The sequence below is a fragment of the Octodon degus genome, unplaced genomic scaffold, assembly GCF_000260255.1.
Source record: "Octodon degus isolate 3935 unplaced genomic scaffold, OctDeg1.0 scaffold00001, whole genome shotgun sequence".
Lineage (NCBI taxonomy): Eukaryota > Metazoa > Chordata > Mammalia > Rodentia > Octodontidae > Octodon > Octodon degus.
In genome coordinates this window covers 29129717-29135913 of record NW_004524577.1, presented here as the reverse complement: position 1 = coordinate 29135913, position 6197 = coordinate 29129717, and the positions used below count along the sequence as shown (strand labels likewise).

Here is a 6197-nt window from a genome sequence, read left to right as displayed (position 1 = left end):
ATCCTTTTCATACTTGTTGATATTATTTGTCTTACCTAGTGTTATGGCACATAGTGTTTGCATGAATGGGGTTATTAGGTTGCACTATGTGGCATATCTTTTCTATTCTCATTCCCCTTCCCCTCCTTAATATCATCCTTGTTCCCTTGATCCACTTACCTATTGCAAGAGATCATCAGACTGTCCCTTTCTATCCATCCTTTATCCCTTTCTTTGTACTTTGCTTCACTAGAATGAGAGATTCCATACAGTATCTAAGCTTCTGTGTCTAGTTCATTTTACTCAACATTGTATTTTCCAAGTACATTCATTTTCCCATGAATGTCTGAGGTTTCTCTTCTTTTAATAGCCAAGTGGCATTTGACTATATATAAATATTATATTGTGTTTATACAATCATCTGCTGATGGGTATATAGGCTGTTTCCAGGATTTGATTATTATGAATTATGCTGCCATAAACATTGGTAATTATGTACAAATGTGGTATGTTATCTCTTGAGCACTTTGGAGAAGTTATCTAGTAGGGGGATAGCTGGGTTACATGGAATTTTTAATTTGATTTCTTTGAGAAGTCGCCACACTGATTTCCATAGTTTTATTTTCATTTTACAAAGAACTTTGATACCGAAAAATACTTTCAGAAGTCCAAATCAGATTCAAGGCCATGGCTGAAGTTCTACAGGGAAATGAAGAGCTGGATTTCACAGGACAACTGGACACTAATCTCACATGTGCTTGCAGCAGGAGACACGACACGGGTCTCAGTAGAGGCTGGTCTTTTTCATCATGTGCAGGAATCCCTGCTCATTGACCTCACCATCTCCATCTTGGTCAGTTTTGTCTATCATCTCCTGAAGCTCCTCATGGGTCAGGTTCTTACCCAGCTCCTTGGCCACGCACTTCAGATTTCTCAATGATATTGTCCTGGTTTCATCATCATCAAAGAGCTTCAAAGCTTTCAGGATTTCTTCCTGGGTGTCTTTCTCAAACATTTTCAAAATTCATTCTTCGAGTTTAGAGAGCATGAAGTCGTCAAGGTCAAATCGGGAGATCATTTTTCCCCTATATCATTTTGAGGTTCCTTGTGTCATTTGGAGGTCACCCACCCAAGATCAGTTTCTCCCTGAATCATCATGGTCAGAAAGTCGTTGACATACACTTTGCCTGTATCCTTCTTATCAATTTCACTTATACCTTCTTGATTTCTTCTTTCTTGGGCTCAAAGCCCAGACCTCTCAGTACCACCTTTACATCAATGGTCCCAGTCACATCTCCATCAAAGAGATCAAAAGCTTCCTGGATATCCTGTTTCTGCTCTTCAGTCAGCTCTGGCTTAAGATTCATCCTTTTTCTCAGGACGCTTGAGGCCCTGTTTGCCTTTTTAAAATTAGAAGCCACTACAGCTGGACTCATGGGCCATTGTTAAAGTAACTCAATAATGATTCTACTAGCCTGTATTCCCACCAACAACTGAGGAGGGTTCTCTTTTCACCCCAGCCATGCCAGCACTTGTTTGATTTCGTAATGATTATCACTATTTATATATAGAACATTAACATTGTTTTAATACGCATTTTTGAATGGCTAGAGATGTGAAAAATCTTTCTTATATTTATTGAAAATTTGTATTTTTTTCCTCTGTGAAGTGTTTGTACATTTCTTTTTTTCCCATTTCTTGACTGAGTCTTTAATATTATGTTTTTCTTTGTTTGCTTTGAGTTATTTCTATATTCTAGATATTAGTCCTCTGTCTGAGGAGAAGTTAGTGAAAAAATTTCCCTTTTCTTTAGGTTATCTTTTCACTGTCCTGATTGTTGATTCTTGCTATTATATCTTATACAATTATAGTTCTGCTTTGAAAAATCTTTTCTTACTCCTATATCTTCACATGTTTTACTTATTTTATCTTGTTTTAGTGTTTAGATCCATTTTTATTTTAATTTAGTTATGGTGAGAGATAAGGGTCCACTTTTAGTCTTCTGAAATAGCTAACAAGTTTTCCTGGTACTGTTGCAGGCAACCAACTTAGATAGAAATATTATAGGCAGTCAGACAGGGCCAGACCCTCAGAAGAGATAACACAGAAGACAAGATACCTTGCAACTGTGGGAGGGAGGGATGCTCCTGCTGTGAACCAGACCTAAAAACCAAAGAGCAAACAAATGCTAACCTTCCTAAAGATTAGCATCATGGATTGATCATTACCCTGAGAAAGCCAGGTACATTCATGCCTCCTTGCTACTTGACTCCCTTCCCCATTTGATCCTGGACTTAATCAATTTTACCTGAGCAATGGTGCTTATAGTCTCATTGGTTGACCATAGTTTTGTCCCACGCCACATCCACCTGAGTAAGTTCTCCCTTTCTGTACCCCCAGCCCTACATAGTTTTACACTACAAAAGTCCCTGGAAGAAATAGCTTCCTGGGGAACAACCAGCTTGGGCCCCCCTCCTGTCCCTCTCTTGGACAGGAGCTTTCTTTCCCTCCATAAATATATTCTGCTCATAACCTGTTTGTTCCTAAAATTCATTCTTCGAGTTTAGAGAGCATGAAGTCGTCCAGGTCAAATCGGGAGATCATTTTTCCCCTATATCATTTTGAGGTTCCTTGTGTCATTTGGAGGTCACCCACCCAAGATCAGTTTCTCCCTGTATCAGTACCACCTGTGCAGGCTGTCTTTTGGCTCTTTTGTCAAAGATCGAGTCATTGGACACGTCCGGGGATGCTTCTGTATCATTTATCCTGTTCTATTGATCCGTGTGTCTCTTTTGTTCCAGTGCCATGCCACTTTTATTACTATTGCTTTGTGATATAGCTCGAAGGGATGTATTGCCATGCCACTTGCATTGCTCTTATTATCAAAATCACTTCTGCTATTCATGATACCATTTGGCTCCACATGAGCTTAAGGATGTTTTTCTCTAAATCTGAAAAGTATGCTGCCGGTATTTGGATTGGGACTGCACTGAATCAGTGTAGCAGTTTTGGAAGTATGGCCATTCTAATAATATTCATTCTGCATAACAAGGAGCAAGGGGCATGTTTGCATTTCCTTTTTATTGTTTATTTATTATAATGAGAAAAAAGATAAAACAGCAATGAAACACAGGTTCAAAACAGATTAGAACAGTTATAATAATTAATACATTGCGTATTGTTGTCTTCATAGTAATTATTCAGAGGACAAGATGCAGACATGATATCTTGTCTAAACAATATTAGTAAAAACATAATTTCTCAATGAACTAAGAGAAAGTAGTTGTATACCTATCCTATCTTGTGTATACATATATATTTCTTTCTTTCTTTCTTTCTTTCTTTCTTTCTTTCTTTCTTTTTTTTTTTTTTTTGCTTTTCACAACAAAATTGTCCTTTATTTATACTTTTGCAAAGTTAGTAACACCTGACACAAGGTTGCCTAGTGACTAATAGCTGACAATAACCTGACAGGATATTTATTTCAGGATTGAGACTGCTTGTTTGCTTTGGGCACTGAGGCCTAGTCCCACCTACATATATTTGATCAATTTCCTAGGTTCTCTGGCTCTCAACATATCCCTCTTTTTTATTTTGTTTTGTCAGAGATGGGTGCTACACTGCTGTTAGAGAAGCTGTATTTGGAAAAGTCTTTAAAAGGCCTTTCCATACTGGATGCCAGTCCAAAGACTGTAGGTACTTGAATTTAGGAAAATAACCTTATATAGTCCAATAGTCCATAATAGTAGTGAGTTATCAGCACAACTGTCAGAAGTTGTTGACTTGAGCCTTTTACAACTCAGCATATTACTATAGCTTTAATTTTTATACCTTGTGGTTACATTTTTCTGCTGGATGGTTAAGGCCAAGTTAAAGAAAGACCTGTATATCTAAAAATGTAGCTATATGACGAGGACAGTCAAATCCCCTCAGGATTTACCCTGGAACTATGTAAAGCACCTTGTAGATCTTTCGTCAGTGTCAGCTGTGGGGATTTGTCACGGCTATTGCTTGACCAATTTCCTCTCTGTCAAAGCCTGAGAGAATTTTTTCCGTGTGGGTGATGCCACTTAGGCACACTATACATTGTCAATAACTTTCCTCTGTGGCCCATAATCTCCTTGATCAGAAAAATTGGGACACCGTTAAGTTACAGGATGCCACAGCACAGGTTCTCTTCTGTCCCAAGTCCTCACTGACCTGAAAGGTCCAGGGTTAAAATATTGACTATCCCTTTAGCCCCTCTATCTGTCTAATTTTCAGTCTATGAACATTAATTGTTAAACATCCAGAAGAGAAGCTTACTGATATTATTACCCTAATATCTGTCTGAATATCAAGCACCTTGGACATAAAATGGAGCTGCTATTTTCCAGCCATTATAGATATTCTAAAATTTAAATCCCTATAGAATGTTAAAATAGCAATTACATATTTTTACACAGAGATTTAGAAATCAAACCATATACAACATTGTAGCAGGACAATCCTAGGACATTTTATTTGTTGTTTCTCATTTTCTTTTATTAACTTTTCCTTTTTTTCAAACATCTACTTTGAAGAGAGTATAGAAATATGTAATATGACATTAGAAACAGTACACATTTAGAGGACCAAAAAGGTAATTGAAGCATGGTTTTAGTATTACATATTGCTATCCTCAATGTAGTTGCTTACTTCACAGATATCAGCCTATAGAGTTAGTCAGGATGAGAATTCTGTCCATTAGCTACTATTTTCAAAAACTTAATGGAAATTCTTAGGACCATCTTTAATTCTTAACCATCTTTTTATATAAATGTATGGTTTTGCCCCTAACATATTACCTAATTTTTCTCCTTTCTCTCTCTTCATTATTTAATCCTTAAATTCCCTCTTTCCATTTAACTGTGTTACCCCTTTCAGTTTTTGTGTCATCTTTTGAGTTCTTACACTAGGGAGAGAATACAATATTTACACATATGGGTCTAGTGTATTTCACTTATGATTATACCTTCAAGTTGAATCCACTTATCTATGAAGGCCACAAGTTTATTTTTCTTTATAGCTGAGTAACACTCCATTGTATGAAAACACTGCATTTTTTCATCTATTCCTCAGATGATGGGACTTTTGCATCCAAGATTTGGCTATTACAAATTGTGCTGCTGTAAACATAGGTGCACATATATCACTATGATAAGATGTTTTCAATTCTTTGGGGAAAATTCCTTGAAGGGGACAGCTGTATTGAATGGGATTTCCAGTCCTAATTTTTTGAGGCATCTCCACATTGATTTCCATAATTGTTGCACCAGTCTACATTGCCACTAGAAGTAGAGAAGTGTTCCTTTTTCCCTGTAGCCACTCCAACAATTGTTGTTGGTTGATTTCTTTGATAGCCATTCTTTCTGGGGTGAGATGGTACCTCACTGCTCTTTTAATTAGCATTTCATGAATGGCTAGTGATTGTATCATTTTTTCATGTATTCATTTACCTCTTGTATTTCCTCCTGTGAGAAGTATGTGTTCATTTCCAATGCTCATTTTGGATTGGGAATTTAAATTTTGGGGCCCTAATTTTTTTTAGTTCTTTATAAATTCTAACTAGAAGACGTTTGTCTGACTGCTTATTAGTTAAGATTTTTTCCAAATATGTGGGTTGTCTTTTCATTTTGTTGGCAATTTCTTTTAATGAGCAAAAATTTTTCAATGAGAGGAGGTCCTACTTGTTAATTCTTTCAAGTATTTCCTGTGCAGTTTGATTTTTGTTCATGAAATGTTTGCCTACCCTATGTCTTCAAGGTTTCCATCTACTTTGTCTTCCATATTTAGTGTTTCTGTGTTAGTATTTAGATCTTTAATCCATTTTGACTTTAGGTTAGTGCATGGTGTTAGACCTGGGTCTGGTCTTACTTTCTGGCATGTAAAGAGCCAGTTTTTCCACCACCATTTGTTAAAGAGGTTCTCTTTCTTCCAGTAAACATGTTTGGCCCTTTGTTAAAGATAAGATGGCTGATTGTGTTTGTAGTTGCATCTGCATCTCCTAATTTATTCCCTTGATCCTCAGGTCTGCTTTTTTGCCAATACCATGCTGATTTTATCACAGTAGCTTTGTAGTATGATTTCAAGTCAGGAATTGTAATGCCTCCTGCCTTGTCTTTGTTCCCCTGGATTGCCTTTGCTATTATAGGTCTTTTCTTTTTTTTTTCTTTTCAAAGTTTTATTGATAAACAGAT

At 36.7% G+C, this 6197-nt stretch overlaps 1 pseudogene; it reads right to left on the bottom strand.

Moving 5' to 3' along the window:
- Nucleotides 1-763: 763 nt before the first annotated feature.
- LOC101582094 lies at nt 764-1415 on the bottom strand (annotated as a pseudogene).
- Nucleotides 1416-6197: the final 4782 nt, after the last annotated feature.